The following is a 21,932-nucleotide window of genomic DNA, read 5'->3' on the forward strand; positions in this document are numbered from 1 at the left end:
AAAGAGAACGGACATCACTGTGTCCCCAAGGTTGGAACATGGAAGGTCAACTATGGGCCAAAGGCAGTCACTCCTGAGCTGCACGAGAGTATTGAAGAGAGCCTGCTTGCCAGGAAGGGTCACTCTCGTGTTTTGACGTCCTTCCTCCTCTTACTCATCCCCCTAAAATGGTACAACAGAATGCTTTTCTTCCCTGCTGAGGATTTCCCTAATTAAAAACAAAGAAGCAGAGACCACCTTTCAATAGTGTAAGAAGGCAGTGGGCCCTGAGTAGAACCGGTGTGAACGAAGGCAGCAAATGAGACAGGCAACAGGCAAGCACTCCAGGGATCCATGTCGACCTCTGAAGATGGAGAGTGTGGAGGGGAGGCTGAGCATCGTTTGGAACACATCCAGAGATACCACTCATGGATGCTGGGTCCCATCCTTCTTGTTAGGTTTTCTTGGGGTGATTCTGACAAGCCTTCACCATGTCTTTCAAAAAGTTTGGAACGCCATTCTGCAAAGGGAAAGAAAATTACGTTTCTATGTATTCTTCACTCTCTGGAATGTGGCAGAAGATAAACAACGATGGCTTTAGGGGAAATAAAGAAAATGAGGTCTCTGATCCAATTTCTACATGATGCGGTCAGAAAATGGCACAAGGCAAGACCCAGACAGATGGCTGCATCATAGACAGGGCTTTCAGCTTGACTTTTGCTCATAAGAACTACAGAGCCCTTTTGGAAATATTTATTAAAAAGAAAGGAAAAGAGCCGGGCGGTGGTGCGCACGCCTTTAATCCCAGCACTCGGGAGGCAGAGCCAGGCGGATCTCTGTGAGTTCAAGGCCAGCCTGGTCTACAAAGTAAATTCCAGGAAAGGCACAAAACTACACAGAGAAAGCCTGTTTTGAAAACAAAAACAAAAACAAAAACAAAAACAAAAAAAGGAAAAGGGGGCTAGTGAGATAGCAGGGCCTAAAAACACAGGTTTTTGTTGCAAAGGATCTGAGTTCAGTCCCAGCACCCATGTCAGGCAGCTCACAGCCACCTGTAACTCCAGCCCCAGGGGCTCCAACACCTCTTCTGGACTCTGCAGGCACCCACATAGGCACATTCCCCCACATGTACACTCATACACATAATTTCTTAAGAATAAAAAAGAAAAGAAAAAAAAGACAGAATTTGAGATTAGGTTTCTGGATTCTTCCTTGAAGAAGTGATAGGGCTTGCCTTACTGAATTAGCAAACAGTGCTTGGGGTTAGAAGATGGGAGACATAGTATTTAGTGTCAAACATTGTGCAAGACTTTCTGTAAATGTTATCTCACTGCCTTCTACTCCACGCAGCAGGCAATATTCATCCTCGTTTTGTTGTTGTTGTTGTTTTTAAAGAACAAAGTCAGAACTTCCCTAACCAACACAAAACATCCAGTAGCAAAACCAGATTCAGAATCACATCTGTTTCCTCTGATCTACAGGCGTTCTTATCCCATGAGTCTCTGAGTTCACCCCAAGGCCTGTACAAATCCTGCTGAATAGTCACAGCGAGGCAGGATCCTAGGAGTTGCAGCCTCTAGTGACCTGGGTGACTAGCACAGTTCCCTGGCCTTAGGGAATGATAAAAGCAAAGACCACAGAAGTAGCAGCTTCCTTTGGGCTGTCTCTAAGCAAAGTCTGTCTGTCTTAACTTTCCATAAGCAGATACCGAAAGCACCATTGTCCCTACAAGGAGGAGACCTATGCCTGGAAGTTCCAGAGCGTGATCTTGGAGGGTCTGGGGCCACTGGCAGGGAAGGGCTGGCATTCCAAGCTTAACAGATTCTTTGTCCTGTGTCACAGTCTCCATCCTGGGTGTTGGCCACTCCAGCTCTGTCCAAGTCACTCAACTCAATCTCTTCATAAAAGAGTCTCATTACCTGGGGACAATGTGTCTCTTCAACATGACAACCCACAGGCTAAGTCAACATTTGTCAAATGCACATACCCTGTCCCCCACCCCCTACCCCCCACTCCCCACCCCTGCCTGCCCCCTGGATCTCACCTTGGCTGCCCAGTTAATGAGCCAGGACGGAATTTGGCCACCCGGGTTATCAAAGTAGTACATGAAAACTAAATGGGGAAAAGAAAAGACAATTCAGAAGGGGTGGGGAGGGGGGGACTGGGCAAATGCAGTAACAAAGCCCTGCAAACCTTCTATCTTCAGAGTCGGGCCCAGAGAGAGAGAGGAAGGGAGCAAGTGATCCCGGGGAACTGCCCTGACCTGCCTTGTGGCTACTGACACAGAAGCATTGTTAAAAATATAGCCCGGGGAACAATTGGCTGTGACTTTTCAGATGCCTGACAAATGCTTGACACTTGGAAATCATCTTTCATTTCATTATCCAAACAGCCCCAAGGAGCTGACAGCTCACCCACCTTATCATGAGGAAATATAGTCAGAAACAGTTCAACCACAGACTAACGGACATCAGAGTGATGGTTCAGAGTTTTTGTCTGATACAGGCAACCGTTTCTTGCCTGGATGGTGGAAGATGGATGCCATGCTTTCCTTCTGGGAGACTGGAACTCAATGTTCTTGAGTCTCTGGCTTGTGCTGAGCAGAGCTGTAGTTTCTAACGAACACCTGCCAATCCACTGGCCCTCGGCCAGCCATGTCCCTATAGCCATGGGATAAACCCGAAGTGACTCTTCCGAAACCCCAGGGTCTGCTCTCAGTGTTCTGATTTCATCTGGTCAATAAAGAGTGCATGAGTAAGGGGCAGGCCTGGAGAGCTGGCTCAGTAAGTAAGAACACTTCTTGCTCTTACAGAGGATCCTGGTTCAATTCCCAGCCCCACATGGTCGGTCACCACCACCTGTAACTTAAGTCCCAGAGGATCTGATGCCTTCTTCTGGCCTCCACAGACATCAGGCATGAAACACATGCGGGCAAAACACTCATGCACATGAAATAATAAAATAAATAAACAAACAAAAAAGAATGCACTGGGTCAGATTGAAACACCTATATCAAGCTCCAGGCAATCTGGTGTGTGGATTGAGACTCTTTCCAGTGCTGACCTCCAATCGACTGTTCTAGGCCATGGTTACCTTTAATAAATAAGCTTTTGTACCTAATCTGCTTCCCACCTGCCCAGCCTTCAAGTGGCCCTGACTAGCTGCTGACCTGCACCCCAGGCTTTACCTCGGCTCCCCTTCTTGCTATCACTCTCAATCGCCAGGCTCTGCTTGTACTGCGTCACTCGGATCACCCCAGACTTCTCAGGAAACTGAGGTACGGAGATGCTCTGGCCAGGACCACGTAGATTTTCCTCCGTCCACATCCAGGTCTCGTCGCTGGCGGATGTAGACATACTGCATAGCCAGTCAAGGTATGATTTGAGCATGAGGAAAGCAGCCACTCTGGTGGCAAAGGAAGCCACTCTGCCTTCTCCCTGGCATCTGCTCCCTTCTACTGAGACCTCACTTACTGCCTACTTCCCCTGCAAAGCTGAACCTCACATCCAACCATAGTTCTCACTTGGAGAGCACTGTCACCTACCTGTGAATGGTCCCTGGAGTTCTCAGTTATGCAAAGATCACATTCCTTCTTCCTCCAAGAAGACACACAGAGAGCACTGTTCACTTAGCTGTAATCATGGGGAAGCTAGCCAAATGTTCTCAGACTTAGTTTCTCTATCTAGAAAAAGGAGTGCTATTGGTCCTCAGGCAGGAATGTTGGGAGCACTAGAGAAATCCGGGTGTAGAAAATAGCACTGGATAGAAATAGTATTGATCCTGTCTTGTCCTCATCCATAGCTGTAATCACAGACCTCTACACAGGAAGGTATCCATGTCACAACTAAAACCGTAGGAAGACACATAGATACCTCAAGTTATAGTAGGCAGATGATCTGTTTGGGGAAACACTGGTTCACCAAGAAGAGCAAAGCTATTTCACCTCTAAAAGCATGCACAGAACATTCCCATGGTCGACAGCAAATGTTAGCACATGTATATCCCATCTTTATTTTCTATTAATTTTAGTGTACAGAGTGATGAGTTTCATCATGGCATTTTCATCCAAACATATCACACTTTCCCACCTCTCCCGCCCTTAGGTAGGTTATTGTCAGGAATTTGTTCACAGCAACAAGGGATCAATATGCTTAGATGTGAGGAAAAACTCCCTACAGTCCAGTCCATTGCTTTACTTTATAAACACAGAAATGAGGAGAAAAAGCACCTGGTGTCAAGAAACAGCAGTCGGATGGACGGCAGTGTGCACACCTTTAATCCCAGCACTCGGAGGCAGAGCCAGGTGGATCTCTGTGAGTTCAAGGCCAGCCTAGTCTACAGAGTGAGATCCAGACAGGCACCAAAAACTACACAAAGAAACCCTGTCTTGGAAAAAGAAAGAAAGAAGGAAGGAAGGAAGGAAGGAAGGAAGAAGGAAGGAAGGAAGGAAGGAAGGAAGGAAAAAAGAAAGAAAGAAAGAAAAAAAAGAAAGAGCAGTCAAGAGGACCCTGCTGGAAGAAGAAAGCTGGAAACAAAGAGGGTGAGAGTCTTGGTTGCTCTCTCTTACAATCTGATGCCTGTCATCTCACTTCCACGGACCCCACCTCCTCCTCTGTAAGATCAAGATCAAAGTGTCTGGACCAAAACTCTTCATAAACTGTTCCTCCGAGGCCACAATTCTTTTGTTTGTTTGTTTGTTTTTTGTTTTTTGAGATAGAGTTTCTCTGTGTAGCTTTGTGTCTTTCCTGGATCTCACTCTGTAGACCAGGCTGGCCTTGAACTCACAGAGATCCACCTGCCTCTGCCTCCCGAGTGCTGGGATTAAAGGTGTGCGCCACCACCGCCTGGCTCAGGCCCCAATTCTAAGGCCCCACCATCTCTCTCTTTGGACACCTTGTCTGGAAAGATGCGGTATCTTCCAATGACTCTATGTGAGGTTACTATCCTATGTGATCACCCCGGAAATCACACTCTAAAGTCTCTGAGAGTGACACAAATGAATGAATCCCAGCGTAGGACGGCGACTGGGGAACACAGGACACTGTGTGAGAAAGGATACATCTCTGTTGGACAAAGGGAAGGGTACTTCACTTCCCAGTAGGCCACCATCTGTCCATCACATTCCTTTCATAGAGTTCTGAAGGAGAACACAGGAAGTTAACGTATCAGAAGAGTTCAGTGGTTTCAAGAAGCCTGTTAATAGCCTCAGTGTGTGATAAATCTCTAACTCATCAGACGTAGAAGTGTTTATGACAGAAAAGTATATTTACTACCCCTGAAACCTTGCTGCTCAAGGATAGCCTAGAGGACAGAGAACCACAGAAAACCTAAATAAGCCCAGCCTTTGTCCACTGTACCAACAGCATGCTGGGATAACATGGGTGTCAAGAAATTATCAGTGGCTTTAAACAGGTAAACCACCAGATGTCAGTAGAGGACCAGGAGTTTTGCTTCTCCCCAGCCACATACACACACACACACACACACACACACACACACACACCATCAAGGTTTGCTTCCCTACAGTTGGCCAGAGACTGAGGAAGTCACAGAGTCTGGCATGTTTAGGTTCACGGCATCTGGGAAACAAAAGGCTCATCCAGGGCTGGGTCCGTAGACAGCTACAACGCGGCTGAACCCTGAGAGTCTTGTTTCTCCACAACGTGCCACAGCTCCAGTAACTAAATTCCCTTAATGTTTGTGCTCTTGTGCAGCTCTCACAGGAGACGGCAAAGGAACTGACGAGCAGACATGTGCCAGACTGTGTGGTGGCCTCTCATCTAACCACCCAGGAAGGATCAAGACACCCCTGTGGAGATGCACTGGGGTACAGTTAGCATTTAAAAGAAATCTAGTAGAAGCAGACTATGGGTTAGGGAGCTTTGTGGCCCTCAGTGCCACAGAATACTGTGGACAGTCGTGAGAGCAAGGGATAAGTGCATCTGTTGCTCTATCTGCTCAGTATTCACACACACGCACACGCACACGCACACCTGTCCATCTCTACTATGAGGTTTAAGTGGGGGAAAGTGTTCAGGGCTAGGCAAAGGAGCAAGACATGACTATGGCAATCAAGTGGCCAGGGCTTTAGTTTGCTCCTGTAGTAAGCTTAGGTCCAAATAGTCCAAGGCTCTTGGGTACTCCTAAAATCCAGAAGCAGTAAGGTAAAGACTCCCAGATTGTTCTAGCAAAGCTAACAGTGGCTTTTACTGTACAGTAAGCACAGTGTGAAGAGCTGATGGTAGGTAACAGAGTAAGAGCCCTGCGACTACTTTTCTTTTTAAAGTCGGTGTGTTAGCTGACATGAACAAAGAGGATTTGTAGGCTGTCTGCTTCCTCACATTGCTCCTTTCCCAGAAGAACCCACCTGGGCATCTGTTGGCAAAGTCTGTATCACATGACAGCATTATGTGGCAGCTGGGAGAGCGAGACAGTGCCAGCCTCCTCCTTTGGAGAGGCCAGTGTGCTGATTCCCCTAATGAGGGGAAGTATGCGGCCCCAATACCATGACCAGTGTTCACAGACTGAGCAGTCCCCCTGCGATGAACAGTGGAGAAGGACTTCTGGGATTCTGGCTGACTTTGGTTAAGAAAATGAGACTCTCTTTCCTAGAGGTATTTGCATGATTAGAGTATGAGCCTGTGTCCTCTGAAGGACACTCTCGTAAGGAGCGGGAATCTGCCTGAGAAATAGGTCAATGCAGAGGAACACAGTCTAGAGCTGACGAAACATCCTGCAGGATTGTTGAGAGGCCCAAAACAGCAGCACTCACAGAAGCCAGAAACTCCTGGATCTTTCCCTGCCATGAATAATATATTCTTCTTTAAAGGGGGGGGGGGGATAAGGCTGCTTCTTTGATAGCTGCAGAAGTCTTGACTTGCCCCTACCCCCTCTAAGATGCAGGAGGCTTTATTTCTCCAAGGTAAAACCTCTACTACGTAGACTATATGGACTCTGGATTCTTTTCCTGCCTTAGGTCATGAAATGTCCTCAGCTTAGCCGCTGAGGGGTGGCGGGAGCATCACCACCGAACATCAACTGCCAGTGAACTTCTGACCATGCTGCCTTCCCTCAGGCAGGTGTCTGGACCGCCAGTGCCCTCCAGCCCCTCAGAATCCCACTCCCTCACTTCTCACGTGTGTGTACCCTTGCTTATTTGGAGATCTTTGATTCGTCTTCCAAAAAGGAAGTTTGGAGACCCATCTTCCCAGAAGGCTTCCATGGCAACCAAGGCACATGGGTTAACACAACTCAGGAAGCAGGGCCAAGCAACTGTGAGGACAAAGGGCAGACTGACTCTGAGATATGGGCAGAGCAGTACTGGAAATGGCGACATGGGTTTCAACCTCAAGTATATACGACTAAATTAGACAAGACTGGATTAACTTCTTAATGATTTTTTTAAGCAAGCCATCACTCACCTTTTACATATTGGTCCCATTTTTCCTGTAGTCAAGTCCATGTACACATCCGCGAGCAGAGCTGGTGAACAACCTTCCAGGACACCAAACACTTTATACTCATAAAGTCAGTTGGCTATGGAAACAGAACGGGAGGAACACTCTGTTGATACAGAGTTGAGTTTTTCTGTATCACAAGAAAAACAGCTGGGGCTGGGCTTCAACCATATCAACCACTGACCTCCGCTGGGTCTTGTGACCACAGTATAGAAGGAGATAGGACCCCTGGTCTCATGTATCCAATATACAGCTGTAGGTACTGGTGGAGGGGATAGTTGTCAGCATTGGCCAGATGATTGAAGTAGGACATAAGATGAGTTATATAGTAAATAGTGTCTTTGCGGGGACCCATATCAAGAGGTAGATAGAAAAAGCCTCTATAGGAACCATCTCCCAAGATTTATCTGGATATAATGTTCTAAATGTCAGATGACCCGTCACTGGAGATGGAAGAAAGGCATGCTTCAAGAGAAAGGTCTTGTAACAGTAGAGCTGCGGGTAGAAAAGTTGTGGAGTCAAGACACCAAAGATCCTGGAAAACCATGGGAAGAGGTAAAGTCTTGATTCTCATCGCTTTGGAAAAACTAAAGATGTCTGTGGACAGAGGCATGGCCAGATATGACTAGGGATGGATTAGAAATGACCAGATCTAACTAGATTTCAAAAGATCAGGAGTCTTGGTAGAGAACAGTGCCATAGGTGAACAGAGATGCTTTAATACCAGTGCATTAATCCAGATAATAGATGGGTCACCAAAAACAGTGAGCTAACAGCAATGGTGGGGATGCCAGGAATTGTTGCTGGAAGGATGACGAGAAGAAAGCAGATCGCCAAGGAGGACTCTGTCAACCATTGTTGGACATGGTCGGTGAGGAAGTGGCCCTCACCGACACAGAAGAAACTGGAGAAGGGGGGGGACCTGTGAGGCATGCAAGATTCTATTTGGTTCTGGTTTGATTTGCAGATACCAGGCACATATCCATGTTACATAGTCAACCAGAAACTCTGAGTGGGGTGTATAGTTTTTATACATCCACTGAGTACAATGAAACCAAATGCATTTTTGCAAAGTCATTCACAAGACAGAGTTTTCTATGTTTTATATGGGGGAGGGGTTATATGTGGGGCTTGTTTATGCTTTTGTTTCACTTTTATTGAGAAAGAAAACTAAAAAGGGAATTGCCATCAGCTTCAAATCATGTTGAAACAGATGGTCCAGTTGTTTAGAAAAGACAATTTCTAGATTACACGTATAAGTGAGTTCCTTCCTTCTCACGTCAGGCCACATCCTTGTCTGTGAGGGCTCTAGGCTCCACGTGCCCCACTACACATTTCACTGGGTACAGTGGCAACTCAGAATTCCCTGAGCTTGGTCTGGCTTGGTCCCTGGTGTTAAGAGGAAAGTGGTGGATCTAAAGGACAAAGGCAATGAACTGACAGAGACAAGCAAGTGACAAGCAAATGGAGAAAACCCAGCTGTTAGATGGGTCTTGCGTTTCCACTGACTGCTCGCTAAAGAAGCTCCTTAAGCCAAGGACCCATGCCACAGCTAAGAAAGTCTTGGGAGATCCTTCTAAAGAGTGGCTTCCAACTCAGCTGGCACTAACATAACAAACCATACCCCAGTTTAGGAATCTCCAGTGGATGTGAAAGAACCCTGGCAGAAACGGACGGGGAAATTCAGAGTGATCTGCCAGCAGTACAAGCAGATGGCTTGTTACCAGGGCTCTCTAATAAAGCAGAGTAGAATTGGGTGTATCTAAGACCTGTGTGCCCTCAGCATGGATTGATACCCTGAGCGAAGGGCTATCCCTGGGATCTGATGAGGGGCCTCAGGAGAAACATCTTCTGCCTGTCCTGACAGGAAGCGCTATGGTGAGGGCTTCCCCATATGTGCCTATTTACATCAATATAGGTACATTCCAACCAAAGGAGAGAGAATGAACAATTTGTTTGGGAAAATAGAGTGTGACAATTCTTTTTCTGTCCCACCAGCCAGCCCTCAAGTAATAACACGGAGACTTCTTGTTAATTATGAAAGCTTGGCCATTAGCTTAGGCTAATCCCACTAGGTCTTTTAACTTATATTTACTCATTTCTATTCATCTATGTTCAGTCACCTACTGCCCATCCTGCTTCCTCCGTGTCTCCTCAAGCCTCTCCTGCTCCTCAATTATCTCCTCTTACTTCCTCTGTCTGCCCAGAAGTCCCACTTATACCTCCTGCCTAGCTATTGGCCATTTGGCTCTTTATTAAGCCAATCACAGCAGTATATCTTCACACAGTATACAAATATCCATAACAATAGAGGTCCTGTTTTCTACATATGCTCACCAAAAACAGGATACTTACATGTTAAGATATGATCATGGAGTCTTCCATGATTTACTGTGGACATCTACAAAAATTAAGACAGAACTGTTTTCTTAGACTAGGTCCCTTGCCTTCCTGAATGCAATCACATCCCTGCATGACTCAAATTCTGTCTGTATCATAGAGCAGGGCCAGAAAGTCAAAGAGAAAATAGAATGGCCTACAGTTTGCCACGAACACGGAGGGAATGAACTCTTGTGAATGACTTCCTTTAGTCCCTCTCCCCATTGTAGCAGGACTGAGAAACACCAGCACTCCAGGGGAACAAGATCCTCGGAGCCCCCTTCCTAATCTCTCAGTCCCACATTCTTTTGCTGAGCTCCACAGCCTGGCCCAAGTTCCTGAATCAAAGCACTCTCTTGTTCAATGATTTCTAAGTGGATATAGCTAACATACTCATTTTTTATTTCATCCTTTAAAAGGTAAAGTAATTTTAAATCATTATAAAAACAATCCATATTCACTGTAGAAAGTCTAAAGACATTATAAAGAACTATTAATCAGAGATATGTAACCTCATTAATTTGCAAGTATCTGCTAATAATATCCGATAGTATTTTCTTTAACGGAGTAGATGTTTGTCTACATGAGCAAATGGATATGATATGGTATCAACAAGCGGTATTTTTTACCTCAAATTTAGTAGTATATTAAGACTATGGAAAGTTAACATGAAACAATTCTTCCCCAAATGCATTTCTATTTCAGAATATTTTTATAGAAATGAGTATTTCCAAAATAATCATGAAACACTGAGTTCAAAATCCCAGTTCATTTTTTCAATAGGGATATGTTCTCAGAGGTGAGTATTAGAGTGTGAGCATTATCATTCAAGGGTTGCTTGCACTCTTTAAATATGTATAACACTTATACAGCTGTGTGTGCTCTCAGAAACAGTGAAGAAGCAGCTCCCTTAGGATTAGGTACCAATTTCTCACAGTTGAATTTTAGAAAAACACAAAGCTTAGCTTTACCTGAACAGAGTTTATGTCAACAATGTATGGGGCCTTTTAAAAATTAGCTTTACAAATCATTTTGAAATTTTTGTTTTGGATATTTTCCCAAGCTTGCCAACATTGTAATGAATAACTCCATATATACTTATTCATATACCTCTACCCCTCTAAAAGTGGCTCAGATTCCTCTTCTATAGCAAAAATATACTGGGTGTGTAATACTCCATTTCTAAGACCATTTCCTACTCTTCAAATACTGAAAGGTTATGTGAGTGGCAGTGAATTAGCCGATATCATGCATGGAATACAACTGCCAGAAGAAACAAGGTTTGGTTGATATGGTATACACCCACTTCCTCCCTTGTGGGAAGAGCTCTCATGAGAATGTGAATGGCTAGTAACTTTTCTAGTCTCCTGTGTTGGAGAGCATCCAAGTGATACCCTTGCCCTGCTTTGAATGGGGACATATTTGGATCTGCGCCATATCTTCAGGGACTGAAAAACAACAAATAAGAAACAGCAGAGTAGAAAGATCCAGTGTCACTAATGTAATGGATCAGCTAAACTGATATCCATGCCATAGATTCTCTGAGTGACTAGTTATGTAAGACCAAAAAGTACCTTTATTTAGGGCATCCTCAGCCCAATTTTTTATTACTTGTTCCGAAAAACAATCCTAAATGATCCAAATGGTCCTCACTGACATTGCAGAATTTTATTTGAAACTTGGGATACTAGGAAACAGTGAAAAAAAAAAAAAAAGACCATGTAAGCATGAAGGCCTAAGTTTGGATCCCCAACACCCATGTAAAAATATCTGGGGAGGAAGAGACAGGAAGACCCCTAGGGCTTGCTGGTCACACAATCTAGCCAATCAGTGAGCTTTAGAGTCAGTGTCAGACCCTGTCTCAAAACAAGGAAGGCTGGAGAGATGGCTCAGTGTTCTTGCAGAGGACCTGAATTAATCTCCTAGCACCACATCAGGCAGCACACAACTTCCTATAACTCCAGTTCTAGGGGGTCCAACATCCTCTTCTGTCTTCCATGGGTATCTGTATGTACTGTAGTACATGTGAACTCACACAGGAAAACATAAAGATAGATAGATAGATAGATAGAAGATAGATAGATAGATAGATAGATAGATAGATAGATAGATAGATAGATAGAAGATATAGATAGAAAACTTCAAAATTCAACTCTGCATCCTTAGTTCATATGCACTGACTACAAGGATAAATATAAAACAACAATAACAAAAGCAAATCACTTCCCCATATGACAGAACAGACTCATGACACCAAGACCTGAGCAGACCCTCCAAATTCCCTTTCTTTGGTTATAAATTTTAGCTGAGCTTCCTGTCCTCGTATCAATTCAAAACAAAATATTTAACCAAACTAAATGCACTTTTCTCCTTGCTTCAAGGCCTGACCTTTGACCCACCCTAACTTGAGCAGTTGCACTCCCTCTGGTGAATGGGCTGGACTCAGGGTAGAGGACTTTGATCTCTTGTCAATCACGCCACCCTTTCATCCCACTTCCCATGCATGCTTCTTCCTAACCTATTTTACTACGGTTTAAAAGAGAAAATTCACTTGCCTAGCTTTCGCAATGCTGAAGACCTAAAGAACTCTCCCCATTGAAATGTCCACCTAACTCCTTGAAAGTCTCTATTGCTCTAGGTCTGGATTGATTCTTCATTTCACAGTACTCTAAAACAGAATGGCAGAATAGTGTTAAAACTTGTGAATATTTGAAAGACCATGGGATTATGTATAAATTCACTAAAACACTATAGAAATTCAAAGCACTGCTAAAAACGTTGTCAAGGAAAAAGAAAAAGGACCATGTGGGTTCTTTGAGAGTAACAGAATCTCTCTTGACTCTTGGTGAGTGTGTTAGTTACTTTTCTATTGCTGAGAAGAGATGCCATGACCAAGGCAACTTATGAAAAAGTTTACTAAGGGCTTCCTTACAGTTTCAAGGATGACTCCATGACCATCATGGTGGTGAGCACAGCAGCAGTCAGGCAGACATGGTGCCACAGCAGTATGAGAACTTACATCCTTATCTGAAAGTAGGAGAAAGAGAGACAGACAGACAGACAGAAAGAGAGTGCAAACTGGGAATGCAGAGGTCTTCTGAAATCTCAAAGCCCGTCCCCAGTGACACACTTGTTAAAGTGACTTCTTTAACAAGACCATCCCTTCTAATCCTTCCTGAGCAGCTCCACCAAGTAGGGACCAAACATTCAGACATATGAGCCAATGAGAGTCGTTCTCCTTTTAAATGACCACAGAGAGCTTATTAACTTGGGGAGCTAGAATGATGATCACTAGTTCCAGTGCCATGCTGAACCATGGCTTATGCTGAAAAATAATAAGGAAATATGACCGAGGAGTAGAGCAAATGTAGCTTTATAAGGGAAAGTGAGGAAGAACTCCAGAGAGTGGGAGTACCTTCAAAAGAGGATTACTGACTTGCTGCCCTGATGGTGGCCCTGACCAGTAGATTTTATGACAGGAACTAGATGGAGACAGAGGTAATTTTTATCAAGACTGGTCAGTTTTGAGAACATCATAGACCAAGGCAATAGGGGTCCCTATGCTTTATGCACGTTCCCTCCACCTATTTGAAGAAGTGACCCTACATTGCTTGTCCAATCAGGTGAGTGGTCAGTCATGTGAGCTAAGTAACTAATGGCCCACAATGGGCCCTGCCCTTCCATCTAATGAGAGTTAATTCAAAGGGCCACTACAATGGGCATTAAATTGACAGTTAATGTTTAATTTTGCAGAGACACTAAGTAAGTCATAAAACACTCACAAGCTAGCAGGGATCTGGGCTCTTGGCTCTGAGAAGTGATCAGCTTTAAGCTGTATCTTGACTTTACCCCTCACCATAAGCCTCCCTTGATGATCAATCCTCAGTGGTCACTTGGTTTGTTTGGAATTTTTTTGATCCTTTTAGACATGCTATTGATTTTTTTCAATAATATTGGGAATTGGTTTGTTAGTCATAGTTTAGTTTCCCAGTAATTTATAGTCATGATCTTATTGAGTCATCAGCATGGTCCTTGAGATAGACAGACACATGAAACTCAGAGCTATGATCATTAGTATCAGGTCAAACAGAGCGAGACAGTGAGTCTTTTGACACCAGCTCTTTCTACCCTAAGAGCATCTCATTTAGCTCCACTCTCTCTACATGTCTTATCCAGATCATGAGCTAAAGATTAAGGTGAAGAAAGCCCATCACATAAGATTAGTCAGGGCCACAGACCAATGCTGTGAAAGACCCCAGTGACTTGCTAGGAGTCAACTGATGACACTTGGTGGCGAAGCCTGTAACCTGTCCCTTCCGGTGCTCTAGCTTCAGAGTGCACTTCTCCCTGGAAGGCTTCCCTGAGTCCCTAAGCCCAGTAGTGCTCTGGATGGCCAAAGTATTGCTTTAGATGTTTCTGGAAAAGTCAGACTCGGACCAGAAGAAAAGCAGGACGGGAGTAAAGGATAATGTTCTCAATTTTAACAGACTAGATGTGGCCAAGTTTTCCACTGTTGTCCCTAAGAGGTGTCTCCTGAACTCTGTAGCTAGAAACGACAGCACAGTGGTGACAGCATGGGCTTGAAGCCATGAGCTGAGCTGAGTCTAAGCTCTCTGCCTACTAACCTGTAAATGGGTCAAAGAAGAGTTTCCAGCTCATAGAATGAGTCTGAGGGTCACATCAGGTGATCCAGCGGAAGTCCAGGAGGGGGTACAAAGAAAATTTGATCTCCTCTTTCCAGCTTAAGAAGTGAGGACTGAGGAGCACAGATACTCCACTGACACTCACAGGTCACCCGCTCTATGACAGACACTGAGCTTAGGGACATGTCAGCATCCCCAGTTTACAAATGAAGAAACAGGGGCTGCAGAGGCCCGGACACATGACGGGAAACTGGTGTGGCTAGATTTTAAGATGCAATTTTGATTCTGGTGGCTTGTCTAAACTCCAAGCTGTTTTTTTTTTTTTTTTTTTTTTTTTTTTTTTTCAATCCACGCAATTTACTTTCCAGTTCCCCTGTTAAGGTCATTGGTGTGCTCATTCGACCTCTGCTGTGGATATTGCTCTGTATTAAATAAAACACTGGATGGCCAGTGACCAGGCAGGAAGTAGGTTGCCAGGCAGGAAGTGGGTGGGACAGGGAGAGAGGAGAATTCTGGGAAGCGGAAGGCTGAGGGGGGAGACACTGCAGCCACCGCCAGGACAAGCAACATGTAAAGACTCTGGTAAGCCACCAGCCACGTGGCAAGGTATAGATTTATAAAAATGGGTTAATTTAAGATATAAGAACAGTTAGCAAGAAGCCTGCCACAGCCATACAGTTTGTATGCAATATAAGTCTCTGTGTTTACTTGGTTGGGTCTGAGCGGCTGTGGACCGGCAGGTTGACAAAGATTTGTTCTGACTGTGGGCAAGGCAGGAAAAACTCTAGCTACAGACCTCAGCATGAGAGAAAATATAAACTGTCAAAATATTATTTACAGCTAGCCTTCACTATTCATTGCCGCATAGTGGATAATCACCTGTGGATATCACCCTGCCCACCCCCACATGCCCCCTGACCTGACTGAGACAAAAGGTATCACCCATGAGTTATCCCTCATTTGTGGAGCTCATCTGCATTTCATCACTAACTATAAGGCAGCCCGAGCGCCACTTTTGCTCACCGCCCCCCCCATGAATGCTCTCTTTGCTGTGCACTGACTTGGCCTCCTCATGGAAGAGCTCATTTCCATTTCCCCGGGAGACAAGGTGCCCTTGTATAGCTGTGGATGCTCACTAACTCCCACCATTCTATGGGACTTAGATAAATTCAGGGGCCATAAGAAGTAGGGCATTTTTGCCAAAATTAAAGTCAGGGTTTCAAAGATGGGCTGTTATGGCTACAGACTGTGAAGAGCACAGTTAGTTAAATCTACTGTACTATTGATGTTCTAAGAAAGTACGATGGAAAAAAAACTAAAAGAAACTACCATGGGCTTAAAACCTAAGGGTTGCAGATAGCTAGCTAAAGTAATGATTGATTGCTAACACTCACTGACCACTTACTGAACACGAGATAATGAACTGACCCACCTAGACGGCTTATCCCATTTAGCTCACACAACAATTAATATGAGATATGAGCTATTAGCCCATTTTTCAGACAGGGAAACTGAGGCTTAAGGATGTTCAGCAGGATGTCAAAAAGAGGGCAAATTTATAGGTGAAAACTTCTGTTCAGCATTACTCCAAATATTGCTCTGGTTCACCTGGGTATTGGTATAGTTTTATGACCAAGGACCCAGTAAGTTCAAATGCTTCTTTATGAGTCATCAACTCTTCTCTGGGTTCTGCAGCCAAATACAAACTTTTCACTGTATTTGAAGCCCCCAGCAGGGGTGTGGTGAAAGTCAGGGCAGACCACAAAGCTTAGCTTATACTTGGAAACAGAAGCAGGACATCCTACTCAACCTCACCCCTCAAATCTAAACCTTGGGTCAGCATTCCCACACCACTTCCACACCCACACTCACCCAGAGAGAGAACAAAGGCTGTCGCCTGTCTCTGCACACTTGGGGGAAGTGAAAGAGGAGAGAAAGGTGGCCTCGGTATCTTGGGGATAACAGGTGGCCAGCTTGTAGATAAGCCGGCCCTGCTTGCTAGTAAGCTACAGTTCAGTGAGTTCCCTGAATTTGGAAGCAATCTGATCCCTCACGCCAAGAGCCAGAAGGTAGGAGTTGCAGGCAGATTAGACCCATCATACTGCAGTAAAAGAAGTTTGTGGCCCGCGTTGGATTAGCTCCAGCTACAGGACAGTAGAGGAAGTCTGAAGTCAGCAGAGACTCCTGTCTGCGAAGGTCACCTCTGCTTCCTTCTTCAGCCCACAGTGCAGCCTGGATCAATGCAGTTTCACTGTCCTCTCGGGCCTGAAACACTTCGTGAGGTCAGCAGCGCCAGTAAAAGCCATCGCTGGGAAACGAAGGTTGGCTCTCATCCAGCTGAGACACAGCCAAGGTCTAGTACACACCAGTGTAGTCCCTTCTCTGAGGCCAGTATGCAGAGATAACCCACTAAGTCATCAGACGGAGCTTTTCAGTCCAGCCTCTGCCTAAACCAAAGTTGGACCTCTGTGTGCCAGACTCAGTCTATAGGCCATGTTGTCGACTATTGCCATGGTAATGCAGTCCAAAGCTGCTGTGAGACATGACTAGAGATCACTGGGAAAGATCTCCTAAGAGTCTATGGCTCTTCTTCTTAGGGAATCTATGAGAACAGCTCAGAGGACCACACTCACTCGCAGGGGCTCACTATCCCAACCATCAGGGACAGCCAGTCTTCTGACAGACACTGATTTGGTCTTCAGTAGTCACTTCCCTTCTTCTCACCTGTTTATAGCATTCCTTGTCTCCCGAAGACTCTTCTGCCTCTGACGGCACCTCTCAGTATCAGAAAGCCCACAAGCGTCATGGCAGACTGTCCCTAGACATCTGTGGTTCTGAAAGAACAGTCTTTGGACCAGCAGCCTCAGTAACAGGTAAACATGTCATGCTGAAGAACACACAGGACTTGATCAGCACTGAGGTTCTAGGCCTATGTAGCCATGGCCAGATTTTTTTAAATGGGTGCTGGGGATTTGAACTCAGTTCTCTTGCTTTCCCCAGAAGTCCTCTTTCCTGCTGAGCCTTCTCCCTACTCTCTCCCTCCCTTGCCCCTGCTTGATTTCTTCATAGTATTATACCCCCCAACATCTCTTTATCATCTAGGGGGTTTATTCTCATCAGCGAATCCAGCTCATGCTCAAGAGACTTATTCAGGGAAGCAGCAACCATCTCCTTCACTCCCCACTGCCTGCAAAGGCAGCAGCACATGACTCCCATGAATAACAGAATGAATGAGAATGGAGCAGAGCTGAGGTCTGAACTCATGACTGCCTGCCTCCAAAGTCCATGCTCTTCTCATGATGCCACAAGGCAGCCTTCACCTGATTTTGCTCAGCCTTCAGAAAGAGGATGTGTTCTAGCCCCTCAGCAAGCTGCATATTTGATAATGATTTTATCCAAGTAGATTAGCTCATGCCAGTTACTACTCACAAGGTTTTCTGTGACTCAGTTTCTCATTTCTACCTGAGTGGTAAGAGGAAGCGCATGCCTGCCTGGCTTCCAGATTTGTTTGAAGAAGTAGATGACGGCATATGTGTGATAGTATTTTGCACATTGCACATTGTATACTGCTAAGTTATTACCACTAAAACATGGGTAGAAAAAAGAAATGAGATTAGAACAGAGAAAGTTGAAGCAAGAGATAATAGTGTTGGAGAGAACAGTCCCGAAGAAACTCTCCACGTGAAACATTTTGTGACTGAATAAATAAATGGGAAAACCAAATGTATATAAAAATGTTGTTTGTCCAAAGTTCCCATCTAGGAAGGTACTGTGGTGCATGCCCATAAATGACAGCACTAGAGAGGCTGACACAGAAAGATCTCTGGAGTTATGGATAGCCTGGGCTACACAGTGAATAACAGACCAGTTAGAGCTGCACGATGAAATTCTGTCCCAAAAATAGATAAATACAATTACATGAGGAAAAGTCCCCATTGTCCAACAACAGGATTCAGAATCATTTGCATCTACTCTACAAAATGGCACAAATCTACTTTTAATTTAAAATATAATTTATTACATTGAATAATGTCCCAAAGCCTCTGCATTTATTTTCATCGCTCCAAAACATCATGGTAAACCTTTCACAGGCACATTTAGATGTGACCTACGTTTTGCTTCTCTCCATCCTCATTTCAATAAAGGATGCTCAGTGAGGAACCACAAGGAGCCACCAGACTACCACCTCAGGTGAACTACCTCTGATCTGAGGATGGTAGGCCAAGCAGCCTGTCATCAATGACCACCTTGAGGCCATCAACAACATGCCAAGCATGATCCTTAAAGGCCATCAACACAAGCAACCTACACGGCATCTTCCTAACCAAGCCACCGGAACCTTCAGGGAACTGACACTATCGTAAGAGTCACAGCACTTCACTTGGCTCTCATAGAGCATCAATGAATACTGACTGAATATATAACCACTCTTGGTTTCTTTTTCAGTATGTTAATGATGAGGCAGTACGTCTCTCCCAGGATAACCCATTCCACATTTCAGGTGCTCTACCAAATGGTGATGTAGGAGGTAGAATAGGGAAAGGGCCTTGTGGACAGAAGGACTGAGTGTTGCTCTTGTAGTGCTTCTTAATTCTATGCCTTGGATGGATCATGTACCTTCCTAGAACCTCAATTTCTTTATCTTTCATCAACAAAAGATGGCCTGAATGTGTGAGTATGGGAGACACTGCTGGGAAAAGGTGAGCTGAGACCTCAGCATCCCCACCAGGTTGTATGTGCCTTCTGCTCAGAGAGGCAGAGGATTTAAGAAAGAAATGTGGAACCAGATGACTAGGTTCAGGTGCCGGTTCTAATCTTGACTAACTAATTTGTTTCCTGGACACACTCCTTTCCACATGGGTAAAAAGGTGATGATCAACAGTGTCTATCCTAAGGCTGAAGTTAGAAATGAGCAGGTCAATATCCGGTGCCGGATTTTAAGAAAACATACAGCAACTGGTAACTATTAACAATGACTGGTAGCAATTCTGTGACTAAGGGTGACATTGTAGCAAACCGTTTGCTATTACAATGACTGGCAATAATTCTGTGACTAAAGGTGACACTGTAGCAACTGTTTTGCTACTACAATGACTGCAATAATTCTGTGACTGAGGGTGACATCTAAAGGATAATGACAAGATCACAACCTTTCTTTCAGGTGCTGAACGTGTGGGATACAAGACAATGAAGAAACGGAAGCCAAGAAACCAGTTAAAAGATGAAGCAATATGAGGTGAGAGGTACTGAGAACCCAACCTAAAAAAGGAGAGAAAGGGAGGGAAAGGCATCTGATGCCTGATACACGACTTGGCCAGTGTATATCACCTTGATAGGTGGCTGCCAGGGAAGGCGTAAGGATTAGGGAGAGCACAGAAGGATTTTGTCTGAAAGCATCCACTTTCACCCAGAGAGTTGTTCAGGTCCACTAGGATGCTGATTTTGTCTCTTGTTCATCTTGTAACCCCTGTATACAACAGGCCAAGTTTGCTGAGCCAACTGCCATCCTTAGCAAAACACGAATAGAGTGGGGTAGCACAATTAGGAAAGAGGCAAACGGCAGCTACAAGTTCTTTTGTGCACCTCTCAGTTTAAGGGACACGGAAACAAAGCCATCACCAGACTGATCATTATCATCAGCAAATTCCTGGCCCTGACATGCAGAGGCATCCAGTAAAATTCCTCTTGCTGACCTCATGAAGTATTATTCCAGGCTCCGTGGACGTGCAACTGCATGGATCCAGGCTGTCCTGTGACCTCAAGAAGGAAGTAGAGACCACCTAGCTGACAGGGAATTCTTTTCCAGATGTTTCCCCACCTTCTTTTCGGTCCAATCCAATTTATACCACTTTTACCAGGTTGTGAGCCCTCCAGCCGCACCCTTGCCATGAACTTCCTGGGTCTCTGTGAGGTGACTTCATCCCTCCTGTCTGTTTCCTTCACAGTGACACTCCGGGCTTGTGCAGGGAACTTCGGCTGCCTACAGTAAAGCCATGATGACAAGCCTCCAGTTTCTCCACCTGGGGGCTATGTCCAAAGAAACTGTTCAACCATCACTCCACTCCTTCCACAGTTCTATTGCCTGCTGCCTGAAGCTTCACAAGCAAGTTCTTAAATACAACTAAAATAGAATCCAAAAGACAGACTTAAAATGGTGAGACGACTGCTATCCTCTTGGCCACTCTAGCCCTCAGTCCCTGAGTCCCTCTTTCCCATTCCACTCCCCACAGCACTGGCATATGAGAAGAACCCATGTCCTCCGCAGGTCTAGGCATGGTCTAGGAATCAGCTGACCAGTGTTTTAACTCTATCGTTTATTCCTAACAAACTACTTCCTGAGTTGGGCTAAACCCCAAATTACTCATTTCCTATGTCTATCAACCAATTGCTGCCAAATGTCTCTCTTCTGGGAATGTAGATAGTCACAGACACCTAAAAGCCCATAGCCGAACCTCTCCTGCTCATATCCCCTGTACTGGACACATTATACCTTCTTCTAGTGAAAGTCCAGACCCTAGACAGGATACCTTTGGCACGCCCAGGTGCCATCCAATCATGGCCATTAAATACAACTTCCTGCTCCCAGGCCGTTGGGTTTCTTTTTTGCAAACGCTACAAAGTAAAACATAAAATAAAACAATCCACAAATCCGGCAACAAGAATGACCTGAGGCTGAGCTCCGATAATGGCCCAACCACACAGGGCAAAGTTAACTCAGAGGAGCCTGGTCACTCCAGCAGAGCAAACCAGCCCTGCGGGGAGTCCTGACCCGGGTACTCGGGGCCCTGATCTTCACAAGCGGGCGGGTCAGCGCTACCTGGTCCAGCAGCCGGTAGATGGTGATGCCCGAGGCCTCCACCAGCAGTTGCCAGTCGGCCCCGGCAAGCTCCGGCTGCTGGAGCTCCGCACAGGCCTCCCGGAACTGCTCGTCGGAGAAGCAGCCCGCGGCCCCTGCCATCTTTCGCAGCCGGGATACAGCGGCCCGAGCGCAGATCACCCACTGGCCCTTAGAGAGCTCGGGGGCAGTGTCACAAGGTGGCCCCAACCTGATTGGCAGGAAAAAAAAGAAGGCGGGACTTGGCAGAGGAGGCCGGCGTGCGGGGAGGAGGCTGGGGGTGGAGCGGGAGCTGGAGGGGTTGTCCAGGCCTCAAAGTGGGCGAGGCTAAGCAAAGGGTGAGAGAATGGAAAAAAAACAAACAAACAACAAAGCTAGAGCTTAGCTGGGGAAAGAAGAAAGGGCTGAAGAAGTAGACTTCTTCGGATGGGGGAGCACATCCCATAATCACCTCCGTAGCCTTCAAACGTGTGGCTGCTACCACCTGTCTAAAGATAGACGCTAGCCCACTAGAACACGTGGCTCTGGCAGGCCTTGCCCTTCTCTCCCATCCCTCGGCCTTTGCTAAAAAACCGTTAGATTACATTATAAAGCTAGCCACCAAAGTGTCCCTATATTTGGCCACTTCCTCCTCCTGGG

At 45.4% G+C, this 21,932-nt stretch overlaps 1 pseudogene; it reads right to left on the bottom strand.

The window, feature by feature from the left end:
• Positions 1-416: 416 nt before the first annotated feature.
• On the bottom strand, positions 417-21,416 carry LOC114692865 (annotated as a pseudogene).
• Between the last annotated feature and the right edge of the window lie 516 nt (positions 21,417-21,932).

This window comes from Peromyscus leucopus, unplaced genomic scaffold (genome assembly GCF_004664715.2).
Source record: "Peromyscus leucopus breed LL Stock unplaced genomic scaffold, UCI_PerLeu_2.1 scaffold_212, whole genome shotgun sequence".
NCBI classification, from domain to species: Eukaryota; Metazoa; Chordata; class Mammalia; order Rodentia; family Cricetidae; genus Peromyscus; species Peromyscus leucopus.